Below are 19,348 nucleotides of genomic sequence, written 5' to 3' on the forward strand. Positions count from 1 at the left end.
ACTACATGCTGCAAACAAACTCACTTTACATATCATGATATAAGTCAATTAAAAGTAAAAAGATGCAAAATGATATATCCTTTATAATAATGTAAAGAAAGCTGGAGTGACTATTAGTGTAAGACAGGGGGTATTCATGCTTAATGATGGAAAAGGACCATTTAATTACCTTATTTGAAACCAGAGTGGGGTTTTAACTTCCGAACTCTCAGGGATTTTCACTGTTTATATGCTCTGATTTTTAAGACTTACATAGTGATCTATAGTTATCAAGACAGTATAGCATTGGCATAAAGGTAGACAAATAGATCAACAAGACAGAATAGACAGTGCAGAAATCAACCCATACAGGGCAGGCCCGGTGGGGCACTGCTACAGTGCGCCGCTTGGGAGCGCGGTGGCCCTCCTGCCGAGGGTTCGGATCCCACATACAGACCGGTTCCCGCTCACTGGCTGAGCGAGGTGTGGGAGCAACACTGAGGGTTGTGATTCCGTTGCCGGTCCCAGTCCGGTATGGGCACGACACTGAGGGTTGCGATCTATTGCCGGACACGAAAAAAGACAAAAAAAAAAAAGGAAAAAAAAGAAATCAACCCATACAAACATGGATGGTTGATTTTCAACAAAGGTGCAAAATTAATTTAGCTGAGAAAGGATAGTTGTCTTAGTCTGTTTGGGCGGCTATAACAAAATACTGTACTATAAACTGGGTGGCTTATAAACAACAATTTATTTCTCATGGTTCTGGAGACTGGGAAGTCCAAGGTCAAGGCATCTGCAGATTTGGTGTCTGGTGAGGGCCCATTTCCTTGTTCACAGATGGTGCCTTCTTGCTGGGTCCTCACATCATAGAAGAGACAAATGAGCTCCCTTGGGCCTGATTTATAAGGACCCTCATCTCTATTCATGAGGGCTTTGCTCTCATGACTTAATCACCTCGTCAAAGGCCCAACCTCCTAATACCATCACCTTGGGGATTAGGATTCCAATATGTGAATTTGGGGAGGATGCAAACTTTCAGACCATAGCAATACTCTGTCAACAAATGGTGCTGGAACAATTGGTTATCCATATGCAAATTATAAATAAATAATTTCAATTCATACTTTACATCATGTACAAAAAATTCAAATCAAAATGGATTATAGTCCTAAATGTAAAGCTTTAAACTATAAAACCTCTAATCTCAGGCAAAGATGTCTTACGTATGATATCAAAAGCACAATCCATAACTGAAAAACTTGATACGATGAACTTCATCAAAATTGAGAACTTCTATTCTTTAAAAGACACTGTCAGAAGAACAGACAGACAAACTACAGACTTTGCAAAGTGGATATCTAATAAGGGACTTGTATCTAGAATACAAGAAGTACTCTCAAAACTCAGTGTTAAGATAGCAACCCTCCCTCCAAAGTGGGCCAAAGGTTTGAATAGACATGCCACCAAAGAAGATATCCAGATGGCACATAAACACATAAAACATTATTCTCATTATGCTCAACATTATTCATCATTAGGGAAATGAAAATTAAGATCATAGTGAGACACTACTACACACCTATCAGAATGTCTAAAGTGAGAAAGACTGACCACAGAAGCATTGGTGAGGACGCAGTGGAACTGGAAATGTCATGGTGGTGATGTAAAATAACCACTTTGGAAAAGAGTCTGGCAGCTTCTTAAATCGTTAAACATGCAGCTATCATATGATCTGGCCATCTGACACCTAGATATTTACCCAAGAAAACTGAAAGCAGATGTTCATGCAAATAGTTGTACATGAATTCCACAGCAGCTTTATGTGTTATAGTTGAAAACTGAAAACAACCCAAAAGTCCACCAACAGATGAACAGATAAACCCATCATGGTACATCCGTACAATGGAGCACTACTTACCAATAAAGAGGAATGGATCCATGACACCTGCAGCCACATGGACAAATCTCAAAATACTTATGCTGTGTAAGAAGTCAGGCAAAGAAAAAATCAGTACTGTATGGTTCCAGTTATGTACAATTCCAGAAATGCACACTGATCTATAATGACAGAAATCAGGTTGCCAAAGGACTGGGTTTAGAGGTAGGATATGGAATGGGGGAAGGAGACCTAGAAATCAGGGATGACAAACAGGTGTGAGGATACTCTGGAGTGATAGACATATTTATTATCTTGATTCTGGTGATGGTTTCTTGCATGTATACATATGTCAAAAATTTATCAAATTCTTTACTTTCAATATGTGTAGTTTTTGTGTGTCAATTACATCTCAATATATCTGTTTTTAGGGGCCGGCCCTTGGCTCACTTGGGAGAGCATGGTGCTGACAACACCAAGTCAAGGGTTAAGATCCCCTTACAGGTCATCTTTAAAAAATATATGTGTGTGTGTGTGTGTGTGTGTGTGTGTGTGTGTGTGTGTATTTTTAATGAAATCCCACAGTGAGGTAATAGCAGTTTTTTTTTTTTTTTTGTCCTTTCTGTGACCGGCTGCACCACACTCAGCCAGTGAGCACACCGGCCATCCCTATATAGGATCCGAACCCACGGTGGGAGCGCTGCTGCGCTCCCAGCGCCGCACTCTCCCAAGTGCGCCATGGGCTCAGCCCGAGGTAATAGCAGTTTTAAGAAAATCGTCAACAATAAAAATCAAAGGCCCCAAAGGGCCCTCAGGATATGACCCTGGAAGATGGATGAAAAACTGAAAGAAAAAAAAAGGTGACAGCCTCATGCAACCAGGGAGCCTAGTGCAGAAGCTCAATTGTGGATACTCAAAAAGGCAGAAACCCACGTGGTGGACATCACCATCCTTCTTCTGCAGGACCCATTATCATGCTGTTCAGCTGTAAAAAAATTAACCATTGGCCCAGAGACCTTCACAGACACTTCACTAAAGAAGACACAGATGCAAATAAGCATAGAAAAAGATGCCACACATCATATGTCATCGGGGGAATGCAAATCAAGACCACAGTGAGATACCACTGCACACCTATTGGAATGGCCACGATCCAGAACACTGATGACATCAAATGCTGACGAGGGTGTGGAGCAGCAAGAATGCTCATTAATTGCTGGAGAGAAGGCGAAATAGTCCAGACACTTCAGAAGACAGTTTGGCAGCTTCTGACAAAACTAAACATGCTCTTACCATACGACCCAGCAATCACACTCCTTGGTGTTCACCCACAGGAGTTGAAAACTATGTCCACATGAAAACCTCCTGCACGTGGATGTTTGCAGCAGCTTTAATCATAATTGCTAAAACTTGGAAACAACCGAGAAGTTCTTCAGCAGGTGCATGGATAAACTCTGGTACATCCAGACATTGGGACAGAATTCAGCACTAAAAAGAAATGAGCGATCAAGCCATGAAAACACATGGAGGGAACTTAAACGCATATTTACTAAGTGAAATTCCAACTTTGACATTCGGTAAAAGGCAAAATCATGGAGATGGCAAAAAGCTCAGAGGTTGCCAAGGGTTATGGAGGGATGAACAGGTGGGACACAGAGGATTTTTAGGGCAGTGAAACTACTCTGTACGAGACTGTAATGGTGGCACATGTCATTATGCATTTGTCCAAACCAAGCGTGAAACCTGATGACAACTGTGCACTTGGGTGATAATGATGTGTCAGTGAAGGTTCATCGATTGTAACAAATGCACCATTCTGGTGGGCTGTGCATTTGTTGGGGAAGGGGATATATGGGAACTCCCTGCACTTTCCTTTTAATTCTTCTATGAACCTAAACCTGCTCCAAATAAATAAGCGTTAACACACACAGCACCGTGGCCACTGCTGTTAGACACCTTTCTTCTGGACTTCTTCCAAAGGCTCCACCTCAGGGCCTTTGCACACGCCTCTGCCTGAAATGTGCCCCCTCCCTCAACTGTACCTTCACCCTCGCTTTGCATGTTAATTCTCATGAATCTTTCAGAATTCAGCCCAAATGCAACTCCCTCAGCTCTGATGAGACCCCTCAGTTTTACTCTTTAATAACACACTAATTTTCCCTCAGAGCACTATCCCTGGTTCATAACTATACAGCTGTGAAACTGTTAGTGTAATTTTTTTTTCCCCATGAGACCATGATTCTGATGGGGCCAATAGCCATGTTTGGTTCACGTGGTGCCCCTAGCATCCAGCACAGACCCTGGCACATAGTAGGAACTCAGTAAATACCTGTTGAGAGAATTAATTAACTAATGGGGGAATGAATGAAAGAGCAATGAGAAGCAGGTCTTTATGTGATTGGTGAAGTCCCCTGACATTTAGGTCATTTTTTTTGTATTATTGGGGAGCTGGGGGACCTCTGCCCAGAATTATTCCATTTTCTTTTGTCTACAGGGGTCGCTCTGTAGTGAAAGAGCAGCTGTGTAGGGAGGGGAGGGTGGGAGGCTTATAGAGATGTTGTCTTGTATGAAGATGTGCAGATTAAGTAAACGGTTGTTGTCCAAGAACACCTGCTCCTCACCTGTTCCTGATGTCAGGGAAGACATGTTCCTGGTGTCCCAGTGTCCCAAGGGGAAGTTAGAACACATTTCAATGAACCTGTAGCCTGATCTGTGATGGAAATATCTAAATTTTCAGGGACAAAAAAAGCATCTTGTAATCAACATGGTGAAAAAAAGTTGTTCCCTGTAAATTCTATAAATTATTCAAACAAACTAATAATGATCAAAAAAGGTCACTGATTATTCTGGGGACAGGGTGGATTCACAAAAACGAACAAGATTTTTAAAAAGTTTCATCAAATCATCACCTTTTCTCCTTTATTAGAAGACTTAAAAATATCTACCACTTAGCACTAACTTTGTCTTGGGCTCTGTACCAAGTATACATATATATTTATATACATATATAGGTTTGTATAATATTTAATCTTCACCAAACCCTGAAACACAGGTACAATCATCACAATTTTTCACACAAGGAAACTGAGTCTCGGAGTGACCATGTGGCTTTCTCAGGCATTTGCCCCATTCTCTGATTATCATGCTGTGGCTAATGTAAAGGTATGGTGCTTGGATGACTCGTAGTGGTGTTTACTTACACTGGTTGTGGCATTACGGCCGGGGCATTAGTCAGCAATTCTGTGCCTACCTGGAAGCAAAGCTCCAGGTTTCCCCTGGAAAACCACATCTGATTGGTTGGCAAAGCCCTTTGTGTCAAATTCTGAAGGTGTATCTGGGCTCGGCAGGAAAGAGCAGAACAACCTACCAGCAAGTTCTGCTAGAGGGTGGCAAAGGGAGGGTCACAAGAGGCAGTGGAATAACCAGTCTTGCCAATTATAGGACCTTAAACAAGTGACATGTCCCCCCAAGTGAACTGCCAGGCCAATGTTTTGCATGATGACTTTCAAGAAGACATTGAGGACATGCTAATGAAATCCAGGCATGACACAGAACTGGGAGAACGGAAACAGTCTTTCATCTGCCAAATGGGACACAGTGGGACATGTGCCAACACCTGCCTTGAATAGGTTACTGTAGAGTATGCATGAAGCAAATGTACTTCACAGGGCCTGGTTTTCCAAAGCCTTGCAGTTTCAAATATTGACCTTGCAAAGGACAGGAAATTTTCCCCAGGCTATGTATAGACTCTGTTGTAAGATAAAGAGTTGTAACATAGCAAGGCTGCTGGTTCAAAGACAGACTAGTTACTGATTGATATGTAAAGATATTGGGAAATTGCTATAAGAGGAGAGTGTTTGCTAAAAATCAAGCTTTTGTTAGTGGATTGCCTTAATTGCATGTTACCAGCTTCTATTGTTAAACTTGTTAAACTGTGCTTAGCAAAAACCCCACCTATGTTCTCTTCCTGGAACTTCCTGGTCTGGAGAATAAATGCAGGAAGAGAACCCCAATTCATGGTTAATTTCCCAAATGGAAGGAATGCCTCGCTCTTGAGGGTTCTGGGAGATTAACCCCTTTTTGAGACTTCTCACTGCTCAGAAGAGATGGGCTTTGAGTAATCTTTGGCGGCTCCATCGCCCAGGGGAAAAGGGGTGACAAATCCATGGGAGGCAAAGCAACAGGTTACCAGAGGTGCCACTGACATTAAAATTTCCCCAGAGAGGAGGCATTCTGTTTTATTTACTATATTTGGAAGACTTTACCTTACAGATTAGGGAACTAAAATGGGGATTTTGTCAGTTATTAGGTACATCTATTCTCCCTATGTCTTACTGGGTATTATTATTATTATTTAGGTGTAGTAAGGACAACAGACCAGGAGATGACTGCCATTAAAAAGATTGTGGCTCACGGATCCTAAGATAAGAGGCTGGGCCATGCCATGGGGGCACACAGGATATACTGGGGTCGATCAGGAGGCAGCGGGGGGAAACGTGGGCGAGAGCCTTTCTTGTGGTTTCCACGGAAAGGAGTGAGTGAGGCAGGATGGAAAGGCTCAGGATTGGCAGGTGTGAGTAACTTCAGTGGGTTTGGGGCGTGGGGCTGTCTCTGGTTGTTGGGTACCCGGCCCTGGGGTGGGTAGGGCAGGTGGAGAGTGGTCACAGAATGAGAGCCTGATAAAGGAGGTGGTTGGGGTGTGGACTCTGGTTTCTATTTGAGAAAGCACATCCTCAGGAGAAGGACTTCTCGCAAGGAGAAGTGGCACGAGCAGAGAGGCAGGAGCCCAAGGCAAGGGGACTGGGGCATGTCACCAGGTTGTCTGGGATGAGGCATGTCTGACATATGCATGGAGGGCAGATGTTAAAGAATCACGTTTACGGAAGCTGGACACTTGGTTAACATGCACTGTGCATCCTGGGTGTGGGGATTAACTTCAGGCTTATGATTCAGACCCACCAGAGCCACTGCGGTACAGCCATGGAACAGCCCATCTGTCTTTTTTTTTTTTCTGTTTAATTCAATTTTATCTATATTTATATTTGTGGGGCACAGTGTGTTGTTTCAGTACATGCATGTCCTGCACAATGGTTCACTCAGGTAGACAGCACAGTTTTGTCCCCATTAGTTCACCCCTACTCTTCCCCCACCCCACCCCTCCCAGCCTCTGGTAACCTTTTTTTTTTTTTAAGCACACACAGATTAAAATCCTTATTGCAAAAAGAACTCTTGAAAAATGAATTAGAAAAATCTAAGCAGAAATTTGATGAAGGACATGAGCAGATAAGTCCCACACCCCAAAGAAACACAAGTGCCTAATGAGGACATTCTAGGATTTGGTTGTGGGCAGGGATGGGACTGGCCCAGCCCCTATCTCAGAATCCTGGGCGTCAGCCAGCTCCGTTGCTGGCCTGGATGGAAGGGGTGGGGGCAGGGCTGAGGCCCCGGCCCCCATCTGTCTTTACAAAGCCCCCACCCTGCCCAGGGGACCCTGGCGGTATTTCAGGTCACTGAGGGTCAGCATCAGTTTAAAGCTGTATGCAGTGACTCCAAGGTGGCCTGGGCTGTTTCCAGTTCCCCAGTGCACAGTCACCTTGGGAAATGGCCCCAGGTCCATCTGGGGAGGATCAGGGCAAGATTCAAGGAACGTGCCACCTGAAATGTTGCCGGGTCCTTCTTCAAAAGGGCCCGCCTCCTTGTCAGGTTCTAGTTTGTTCTTCTCTAAGCTTTGCCCCAGACTCGTGACGCACCTGTCCCTGCTTTTCCCTGGGGAGCGCACTGCCTTCACGTGCCCGCCTCAAGCGTCGCTTTTCAAATTCCTCGCCTTCGCTTCTCCCTTGAACACGCCAGCATTCGATGCTCACACCCCTTCTCTCTCTCTCCACTCCCTCCTTAAGCAAACCCCAAGGGTTCGGTGGCCTCAAATGTCATCCGTGTGCTGGTAATTCTTAAACTCCTCTTTCCCAGATCCCTTCCATGCTCCTGACCCCTACAGCAAACTGCCCGACTCCACGTCCCCATGGTGTGTCCAGGAAATGTTTCACCCTTGGTGTGGCCAAAACCAAACGATTCACGCGCTTACCCTACCCCTCATCTAGTCCCTCACAAATAAATGACACCACCAGCCACCCAGTTACGCAGGCTAAAAAAGAGAGGGGGAAGGTGTTTAAAACTCTCTGATGACTGCCCAATTAAATAGAATAAACCGGAAAACCCATTACCACATCCTTGGGAGGTTCGGCGGGATCTGGGTCTGTCCCTCTCCGAGCACCGTTCCAGCCCCACGGCCCTTTCTGGCCTCACACAAGCCCCTCTGTGGCATGGGCCGTTTACCCTTCCTGGTCCTCTGTCTGCAAAGTTCTCAACAAGCAACGAAGCAACCAGGCAGGGACGGTGACGGTCACCAGGTGCACCTACTCCCACTTACGTGCTCTTGACACGACGCCTCTTTGGGGTCACTGTATGGTCTGGGTCACTCTGTCATCAGGTCTTACCACCTCCAGGAGGCCTCCCTGACCACCTGGCCCCAACAGCCCTGAGCACACCCCACAGCCCCCGCAAACCTGTCCCACTCCACTCATCACCTTCACGTCCTCTCTCAGGACCCAGAGTCACCCTGTTCGTTTGTTTGTTTACATGTTTATGGCTGATGTCCCCAGTTCATCTTGAATTAAAGGTTCTTAAGGGCAGGGGTTGAAGGCATCCACTCTCACTAGAGCAGTGCCTGATGTGACAATGCTACAGATGCCTGGAAAACAACTGTTATCACCAAAGTCACTGGGGCTAGAGGTGTAATGTCTTCCAAAAATTTCAATCATAGCACTTCCCATTTGGGGAAAAAGGATGATGAGGCTTTCTCCCTCCCATGCTCTTTAACAACTCTTAAACTCATCCCACAGCACTTAGAGATATCCTACCTGAACAGGTGACAGACAGGCGAGACAACAGGCAGTTTGTGTTGTCGGACTGTAGATTTTTATTAGAACGAGCGTGTCTCCTGGCTATAAGCAAAGCATTAAAACTCATCAAGCTAACTCACATCTCTCTGCACAAAGAGGGCTGAAGAGGGACAGGAAGCCCCTGACACACGTCTGGGTTCAGTGTAGCAAAGTGTTCCGATGAACGATGCATCGAAGCTATATGTTTGCAATTTGTAAGGCACTGGAGGTCAGGAGGGCACGGGAACTGGGATGGGGTGCAGATAACCGATATCCACGCCCGAACCCTCAGCTTCTCTGCACGTGCCCAGGGCCCAAGGAGGGTGGGCACAGCGTACTCACCTTCTTCCTTCAGGCCCCAAATGACCCAGACAGCTTCACAGCTCCGCTCCCACCACCACTTATTAGAAGACAAATTGCATTTTATCAGCCTGCGTGGAGCTTCCCGAAAATCACACCTCAACAAACCAGATTTTTATGAGTGCCTTTGCACTCCATGAGCTTCAAAAAGCCTCTAACGCGAATAACAAAAGCATTGCCCGACTTGTGGAAAGCGTTTCTGCTGGAACCTCAAGGGCCCACCCTGGGAAGAGGATTATTTCTTAATGCCCAGCGGACAGGAAACCCCGGTGCCCCCCAGGCCGCAGTAGCCATCGGGGTTCTTGCTCAGGTATTGCTGGTGGTAATCTTCTGAGTAGTAGAAAGTCTGTCCCTCTCGGATGTCAGTGGTGATCGGGCCATAGCCGTGCTCGGACAGAACCTGTGGAGACAGGGAGGCGGTCAGAACTGATGCTGGGCAGGGGACAACCAGGCAGAGGGGCTGGGGGCTGAAGGCAGCACATGGGGCTCAGATGTGCACTGGGGACTGGGCGATTCCGGGTGGGCACTGAGTTCGCTCTGCCTTGGTTGGCTGGGATTTGAAGTCAGGTGTAAGTCAGGGTTTTGGACTGTGATTGATGTTCTACCTGCCATGGCACCGCAGCCTAGCTGTGTGCAGGGAGCCCTGCGCTTGGACCCTGTGGGTCCATTTGGAATGGCCCCAGAGCTCTCCGAGGGGAAAGAGCGGTATGTGGGGCTCCCTGCTGCCCCAGAGGCCTCCAGCAGAGCTGCGTGGGACAGAATGTAGGGGCCCAGGTGGGCTGCAACGCAGCTGGGCACTGGCCCCTCACCCCCCAGCTCTGGAACAGGCCCTCACAGCCCACAGGCTGGATGGAGAGTCCCTGCGTGCTGTGTTCTAGGGAGCACAGACTCCACCAGATGCCCTGGCCAGCCGGGGGCATTTGGGATCTGTGCTATGGACTCCAGGACAGGAAGCCTGGGCACTGGGTCTGGGAGACCATGGCCTGAGGGCCTGTGTCAGCACCGGTGCCCTCTGCAACCTGGTTTCAGTCCTGCTGGCATCTACAGCTGGGGAGAGAAACTCTCACACTCGGTTGGGGGCCGGAGGGTGGGGTGGAGCAGGGCCACGTGGGGCAGGAGACAGATTAAGAGACAGACATTGCTTCCTGCAGGGTCGGCCGCGTGCTGCTCTGCCTTGTTGGGGCAGCTTGGAGTATCTGAGCACAAGGCCAGAAGGCCACAGACTCCAACCCAGCCTCACTGACTCCACTCAGTCCAGGCCTGCAAAGCAGAGCCCAGGACCTGCTTTCTGGTCACTGACCAGACCCGACTGTGAGTTGCTCTACTTGAGATGAAATCCTCAAATCTGCCAAGCACAGTGAATCCAGGATTCATATTCAGCAGGACTCACTGCTTCGGGTTTTTCCCGAGCACATTCACCTGTTTCCTGAGTCGCGGTTCAGCCCTCTGAGCTAGGACGAGGCAGACTGTCGGGGAACAGGGTCCTCGCCCTGGCAGCAGATCTGCCCACACGGTCAGGAGCAGCCAGTTTTCCAGCAGGGTTAGAAGTGAAGCGAGGAGCATTCTAACATCAGCTCTGACAGTTCCTTGCAAACCAGCAGTTATTGAAGGTTTACTGTCTGCCGCACTCCTTGCAGAGACTTCACACGTGGTGACTTCAGTCTCACAACAGCCATAGGAAGGAAGTCCTATTATTATCGCCCATATGGAAAAGTGCCTGTCAGATACGGAGCCTTGAACCCTGCCTGACATTCTCAGCTCGCCCTGGCACTGCTCAGGCAGTGAGCTTGGAGACTAAGACTATGTGTCCCAGATTCTACCGCCAGCAAGGCCCCACTTTAGATCCCACCAATGGGAGAAACTCACGTGAGACTTGGCAGGCTGAATAAAAGCAGCGATTATTTGCAAGGCACAGCTGAAAGCATGGGCCCGGGTCTTTGCCGAGAGCAGCCCTGAGCCTTTGCCAGCTCCTCCTGGCTGTCCCTGAGATCCACGCATTCCGTGCTGCAGGTGATGAAAGCCATGGGCAATGATTTCTGGCAACGTCTGTGACTTCCTGGCGTCATGAAATCCAGTGGTGCCTTGCCCTGACCTTCACGCCAGCAGCCCTCCTGATGACTCTGTAAACACTGCATTCCCTTGGTAAAATCCACCCTGCTGCAAAGACCTGGAGTGCTTTCTGTTTCTGTGACTGAGCCCCGGCTGACAGAGCCTTTGGTACCAGAGCTGCTCTCAGGAAACGGAACATGGTTAGATTTAGCGTGAGGAGCGACCTGGCTGCCAGTGGAGAGTGGGTCAGAGTCCCGGCGTGTGGTGGCAATGCAGTTACAAAGTCATCGCTAGTGTTGCCTGTGAAGAAGTGCCCACTGAGGCAAGGCTGGGAGAAGGGGGTCCCCCGGGGAGATGGTGCACACGAGGTCTGTGGGGGTGCAGGCGGCTCAGGCACTGGAGAGCAAGGACCTGACACTCCTGGCCCAAGGCAAGGTAAGAGAACCAAGGAGCTTCCGTGACTGACTTGAAGTCATCTCTTGAAGCTGTATCCAAATACTAAATAAAGAGTTTAATACGGAGGTCTCCAGATTCATAACGCAAGTGGCACTCACATCTTCGCCTGCTCTAACGCCCAGGAGTAATGCACACACGTGGCCACCGTGGGACTGCTGTCAATCTGGCAGATGCCACCCACCAGGAGCCCCTCCCCACACTAGTCTGGCCCTAAACATCCCATGCTGACGTGTCCCTCCTGTCTCCACCAGTCTCCCATGTTCTGGGGTGACTCCTGTTTCTACCCCTCTGTGGTCAAAGGGTTGGAGCCTGCCGGTTTTTGAGACCCTCCTCTCTTTCCTGTCTCCTTCACCCTCAGTGCCAGGACCAGGTCCCAGGTGAGCCCCGTGTCTCTGCTCACAGCCTCATCAGGCTCTGTCCTTGCAGAGGGTGGGCAGTGCCACAGCCCCTCTACACATAGTGCCCACCCTGACTCCTCTCCTTCACAAAAGGCTGTCCTCATAGGAACACAATGTCCTTTCAAGGCCCAGGCGTGCGCAGCTGCTGACTCCAGAAGCTTCTCTAAACTAGGTGTGGAGGGAAGGGTGTACCCACAGGGGTGCTGACGCTACTGCCCCCACCCCTTCTGCAGCCGCCCTCCCGGGGCAGGGACCCCGGGCAGGGACCCCAGGCAGGACAGCGGGAAGGCAGGTTTGCAGGCAGGCCCAGCAGTACCAGCCTCAGCCACAAGATGGCAGAAGCTCTCCTCCCATACGCGGCCAGAGCCACCCTGCAGGCCGAGGCTGTCCTCTGACCCCAACAACTGGGGAGCACGAGGACAAAAGTGTGTGGAAGACACTGGGTGTGCAGGAAGAGGAGACAGGCAAACGAAAAGTCACATCTTGTCTCACAGTCCTCCTTGCCCGCAGCCCAGGCCCTCCCTTCCTCACCTGCAGGCCTTGAGGGGCCCCATGGCTTCCCTCAGTCACTGTGATTTGTTTAGGGATTGTCATCCGATAGCCAGTCCTTTTCGTTGCTCTCTCCTGCCAGCCCTTCCCTGGGTGGTTCCTGTATGTGCGGCACAGGAGGCAGGTCTAAATGGAACATGTCTCTCCCTCCAGGAACGTGCAGCCTTGGTGACCTTCAGAGAGGAAGCTCGGTCTGATTTTTCCTCACAGAGCCTTGGAAGAGCATGTGTGACTGTCACCACCTCCCTAAACCAGGAGCGGGCTGCAGATTCTTGGGGTCTTTCCCCATGTCTCTGTTGCTGCCTTTGACACCTGGGAAGGAGCAGAGAGAGGGCTCTGGGGACCAGGGCACTCAGACAGCCCCTTCCCTTGTCTCAGACCCCAGCCAGTTCCACAGTGGCACAGTCGTTAGACGGTGGCATGGCAGCAGCTGTGTCCATGCAGGGAGGCCCACCTGTCCTCCACAGAAGGAGGCTTCAGCACATCCACAGCTCCTGAAAAGTCTGTTTGTTCTTCTGGGGGGTGAGTGGACAACGGCGGGGGGTGGGGAGCAGGAGGAGGAGAGGGATGGATACTGTCACCTCTGGGTTACGAATGGTTACAGAAAGTCCCCTGGTCAATGTGATCCCCTGGCCAAGCTGTGCACGTGCTGTGGGGCGGGGAGTGCACCGAGGTCTTCTGAGCCCTCTATGCAATGTCACCGTGTACCAGGTGTCCCAGTCAGTGACAGGGGTGGGTCACAGGTAATTTGTGACTGACAGTGGCTGACACATCAATGCTTGTGATGAACTCAATTTTCCTTCGTGAATGAGGACAGACGGAGGCCTAAGGTCCTCATCTTGCACTCTCTCACTTGCCTGCGGGACAAGGGCATGCAGAGCACAGGCTGGTGGCCTCTCCTGACGTCTGGGGGTCCCTCCCCGTTTTGATGATGGGCCATTCGTGAGTACAGAAATGGCAGATCACATCCCTGCGGAGTTTCATGGTATCTTATAAAAAGGGGGCTGTGCCCATGAGAGTGGGTTGTCAATAGGAAAACCATGGTGGACAAAGAGTGGAAACTGGCTGCAGCCTCTTGGGATGGACCCCTGAGGGACCCCAGGCTCCCAGGTGTGGCCTCCAGCACCCATCTGTCACCACCCCTGGAGACTTTGTCCTCATCCTGCAGGACCTACAGAACCACGTTTTGTATGGGACCAAGTTCTGATGTGCAGGACTCGCCTGGTTAAAGTAACAGCCCAGGTGGGCTCAGAAGCCCCTCCGTGAAGCTGCCAGGAAAGAGGCCCTCCGGCTGGTCAAAGCTCAGGGCCCACCCCCTGTCCCGGGGCAGTCCCCGCCCAGCTCCCCTCTGCAGGCTGCAGACACAAGCCGAAGGCCAGCCCTGCACAGCACTCCTCAGCTACGTTCCTCTGTCAGGACCCGGGTCCACCTCCCCCTGCCCCATTTTCCTATCTCATCCCCTTATTGGCTCCAAAACAGTGACTTCAAGAGTTTCTTGTTTGTGGCATTTTTTCTTTTTTTTTGTCTTGCTGATTTTTTAGAGGGATGTGAGAGTGTCTAACTAAAATAACCCACCCTGAGCGACACCTGATTCGGGAAATGTCCATCTAATGGAATCGAGTCATGCATTTCTCACATTCTCTCACCTCGCCCTTTTCTTAGACGGCCCAGGAAGCCTCGTACGCCTACCTTCTCTTCCCATTTTCTGCTTGGAAGCAGCTTTTCTGTCTGTGAGATGGGTACAGTGCCTAGCTCCTTGTGCTATGACGAGGACCGAGACAAGGCACAGAAAGTGCACAGCGCTCTGACTGGCGTGTTCTAACCACCCCAGAGTGTTGGCTCCTTTCCCCAAATCCCCACCCTCCTTCCGTAGGCCCCATGGATCCCCCCTTGCACAGCCAGGCAGCAACTCTCTGGGCAGTCAGCTGAGGTAGAGCTCCTGCCCCGCAAGGCCTCATCTGCCTCAGGACCCCGCAGTTGTCCCCAGCCCCGGCCCCTCTTGGAATACTGCAGACACCCGAGGAAGTGGCTGGGTCACTTCCTACATAGGCTCCCGGGCAGGAACACAACAGGCGCCTCACTCATCCCTCAGGTGCTGTCGTGGGAAGCCTTCCCCTAAGAAAGTCAGCAAGCGCACCAGCGCCCTGCCCCTCAGCTGCTGCCAGCATGGGGGAGCCTCGCCCAGATTCTCCAAGTGCCCTGGAGCACTCGGCACGTTGTGTGGAGGTGACGCATGGTCATGCCACCCTGGTAATGCACAGCCTGGAGGATGGTGGGGCGTCTGCTCAAGGTGAGAAAGGTGTCAAGACCCAGGGGCTGGTGCAGAGCCCAGGCCCTGTGTCTGTCCTGAACCACGGTGTTTCCAAACGGCTGGAAGGGACACCTTCCATCTGAGCCTCCGGGCGGATGGCACGTGGGCGCTGTCCTTCCTCTTTGTCAGCTGGGACAACGAAGCCCAGGGTCCAGCTGCTTGCCCGCAAGCAGCAGGGCGAAGACCCATCCAAGTCACCTGTCCCCACAGTGGCCAGCGGAGGGTGCTTGCGCCTTCCCCTGGACAGGATCATTCATTATCTAAAACACCCCAAGAGTTCCAGATGTGACCGTCCTATGTGTGAGGCGGCTCTCACCCCACCTGCTCATATTCCCAGAGCTCAAAACACGTGCTGTGCTCCCCTCTGCTCAGCTCACTGGGTTATGGTGGTTTTTAAAATCGTGCTTAAGTACCTGTGACGTAAAATTTACCACCTTCACCATCTTCGGTGTACAGTTCAGTGGTGTTAAGAACACCTACTCGTTGCTGTGTGACCATTGCCACCACCCGTCTCCAGAAGTTCCTCATCACCCTAAACTGAAGCTCTGTGCTCGTTAAGTGATAACTCCCTCCCCCGCGCCAGCCCCTGGCGACCCCCACTCTACTCTCTGTCTCTATGAATAGGATGACTCTAGGGTCTTCACATAAGTGGAATCACACAGGATTTGGCCTTCTGTGACTGGCTTATCTCATTCAGCACCATGTCCTCAGGTGCATCCGTGCTGTGGTGTGTGTCAGCGTGTCATCCCTTTCTAAGGCTGCGTGCTGTTCCACTGGATGTATATGCCACATTCCGTTCACACATTCACCGCCAATGGACAGGTGGGTTGCTTCTCATTGTCTCCTCGGCTGTCGAATACTACATCTTGAGACGTGACAAGCACATCCCACAACAGACACCCAGACTCCTCCTGCGTGTTTGCTCAGCACCTGCTGTTACGAGCTGTGCTCCTCTGAAGAGCTGCAGGAGGAAGGGACAGGAAGACTCGCTCCAAACATGCGGTTCAGATGTTCCTTCTCTTGCCCCGCCTCGGCCAATCCCACGCCTTCATGACTCCATGACACAGACATGATAAAGATGAAGGAAAGCTTAGCACAGAGCTCATCCTAGGTTACCCAAGAGCAAGTGAGCCGCTGCCTCCCAGACACTCACAGGAATATGCGTCCTCCAAGTACTGAATCCCACAGACTTCCCAAGTATCACCTGATTCCAAGAGATGACAGAAGACACACGGAAGACACCAGGAAAGCAGAGTGTCAGCTTAGTGGGGATGTTCTAGGGAATGCCAGAGGGGTTTGCAGGGCCCCTCCAGTTGGCAGACACAATTGGTGGGGGGCTCTTTCATTCATTTTCTCATCTTACCATGCTGGCAATCCTGCAGGCGTGGGGGATCATTGTTCTGACTTTATCCACAAGGGAACTCAAAGCAATTAAGACCCCTGCCCAAATCCACGTGCCCAGAGAGATAGTGGGGGTTCTGGACCAAAAATCCAGGTCTGTCTGCCTCTGGATTCCATGGATTCCATGCTCCTTCCCACACACGTGCTGTCCCTGGAATTTGGGTCTGTATGGTAAGTAAGCCCCCAGGGAGTGCATCTGTTCTGTCCTGCAGCATGGGAGACACGCTCAAGGTCGACATGAACCCAAGATGTTCTGAACATCTCGGGGGGTCATGGATTCCCTTGAGAGTCCAATGAACACTGGGGACATTCTTCCCATATAAATCCACAATCAAATACCTCCTTATAATTTCAAAGAACTCTCTGACCCCCTGGAATGACCACAGCTCTGGATGCAGAGCCTGGATTCAGGCAGAGCCGCCAACTCCAAAGTCATCATGCAGCTGCCCATTTCCCAGCAGTCTCCACTCGCAGGGTCTGGAAACCGTCAGGCACATCCAATCAGCAGGGAACATGCTCGAGACAGATGACCCTAATTCTGATCACAGTTTGAAGGCCCCTGAGGCAAGGAGAAACGGCTGTGCTTGCTAAAGGGAAAGTCACCAGGAAAGAGAGAGGTACCTGCCGTCCAAACCTCGTCGGACTCCTATCTTTGGAAGCCTCATTATGTCTGATGCAAGCAAACCCCATCGCCTCCACCCACCAAAAGAATTTAGCCTTGTCAAGTGTTGGGTTTTTATGTAATTATTTATAAAATGTATGTGTGTATTTCATTTTATGATCACTTTAAAAATATATTCTAATGGTATGAAATGAGTTTCCTAGGACAGAAATCTGATTTATGTCATGGAGCCCATAGGAGATTGGGGTTTGACTTTCTAAGAGCTCAGCGTGAACCTGTTGTCTGGGAGCCGGCGGGTCTGCAGGACACAGGCACGGATCCCGTTCCTCGCTCTGCCCTCTAGTGGCAGCAGGAGCTCCTGCGAGGCACATCCCCTCAGTGGCTCTGACCTTCTTCCCCTTCTGAACTGAGACCACTCCAATTCCCTCCAGATCCAATTCCATCGAATTCCGTCCTGCACACGCACACGCAGGCACACACACGCCCCATGCAGGCGTAATAAGCTTGGCCAATGCCAATGCTAAAGTCAGCAGTTTCGGTACACAGGCAGTTTATGGCTGACCGGATCACCACCATCAATCAAAACTTCTGGAAAACAATGTAAAGGGACTGGCATGGCTTTTAAACAGACCACTAGAAAGAAAAACCATCTATTTCAAGCCGAGCAGAGGCTCACGCATCTCTGGTTCTGTGTGGCATGGGGGGGAGCGCCGACCCCTGCCCACAGTGGTTCTGCCACAGGAGGCGGACGAGTTGCTTGTCTTCAGCACCAGAGGGGACCCCAGACCACCAGGAGCTCCAGGCTGTGGAACAGTGGGATTGCCCCCTGTGTGTCAGCCAATTACTGCCGGCTCAGGCAAGGAGCACAGACTCAGGCAAGCAAAAGCTCCTCCAGCACAACGCGACATGACAAAGGTCGTATTCACGGGGGCTGACAACTTCACAAGGCCCAGTTGGAGCTCACTGACCCTTCCCAGCCCTGTGGACTGACTGGGAGGGAAGTAGAAAAGGAGGTGACACAATTAGGTCTAATTGGTCCATTTAAAAGAGCTGCTTATGCAAATGGTGGCCTCTAGACAGAGTGACCTGTCTTCCAGGAACAGGTGAGCAAACTTGTGTCCTGTCCTTCCCCAGACTCTGCAGTTTTGTCAGACAGTTAATGGCTCTCGTGGTCTCTTACTGTGTCCCTGCACCCCCAAGGTGAATCACAGAATCCCCTGCCCAGCAAGGGTCTCTCTCCTGGCTTGCGATACAGAATGACGGAGCTGCAAGCCGGGTTTGTCCCTGCAGGGAAGGGGGAGGAGGGAGAGTCCATTTGCTCCCTCAGCCCATGAGGCTCCAAAGCTCTACACTCGCTCCTCAGAGAGTGGGTCAGGGACAGTGGCTCATTAGAAATGTGGCATCTGTGTTTTAAAATGACCCCAGGCAATCCTGTGCATGTCACCCTGTGAGACGCTCTGCTCTCGCGGACAGCGTGGTAGACCCCCCTCTTGAAGTCAGGCTGCCCGTGCGATTTGCTGCGGCTGCAAGCTGCGCATGGACGAGACACTCGTTTGTGGGCAGGAGCTGGCATGAGCTCAGCCACTCTCCTCCCACTCCCACGGTGACCTGCAAGGTGCAGCTAGTGAGCCATCACCCCTGGATCCCAGTGTAAGGACAATGACAAGCTGGGAGCAGGGCCCCCACACAGAATGTTCTGTTTCCTCCGTTCTGTCCCCCTGGTCCTCTCCTCACGGGTCACACTGCTGGAAGGAATGGAGATGGGCGAGCGCCACCGTGGGAGCCGGGCAGGACCGCTCCGCCAGTATGTTCCCAACTCCCCACTTCACTCGATGAACTGATCCCACCAATCATTACGGTGCATTGGACACACTGAGGACCGTGCTAGGCATTAGGAGCACAGGAATGAGCAGGACAGTCCTGACCTCACGGAGCTCTCGGCAGAGCACACGTGCAAAGACACCAGTGCCCACCAGTGCCCGGAGCAGGCGCCGTGCTGGGCGTTGGGGAGCAGGACTCAGGCGGAAAGTCTTCCCTGTATTCATGGAGGTTATGGTTTAGGAAGGAGTCAGGCTGGGTGATGAGGACGTGACAGCCCAAGAGGGCAGAGTCACAGCTGAAATGTGGCAAAATGGGAGTGCCTGCGGTCTCGAGAGTTTGAGGGAACAGGGCCCCCAAATTCAACTCAAGGATGACTGGTCGAGCCCCTGTGGGAACCACACCCCCACCCACATGCTGAGGAATGAGGAGGACCTGTGTCATTAGGAGGCCAGAATGCCGCTGGAGGAGACAGGACCTCCACGGTCACGAGTACCCCAGGCAAGGCAGAGGGGACGTGCGAGAACACTGAAGGTGCGCGGAGGGAGGAGGGAGCAGGTGGACGCTGAGCTGGGAGCATACAGCGGC

General features: G+C 50.9%; 1 pseudogene; it reads right to left on the minus strand.

Annotated features, from left to right (window-relative positions):
• Positions 1–8,810: 8,810 nt before the first annotated feature.
• On the minus strand, positions 8,811–10,076 carry LOC103610754 (annotated as a pseudogene).
• Between the last annotated feature and the right edge of the window lie 9,272 nt (positions 10,077–19,348).

The sequence above is a fragment of the Galeopterus variegatus genome, unplaced genomic scaffold, assembly GCF_000696425.1.
Source record: "Galeopterus variegatus unplaced genomic scaffold, G_variegatus-3.0.2 Scaffold11711, whole genome shotgun sequence".
In the NCBI taxonomy this organism is placed as follows: Eukaryota; Metazoa; Chordata; class Mammalia; order Dermoptera; family Cynocephalidae; genus Galeopterus; species Galeopterus variegatus.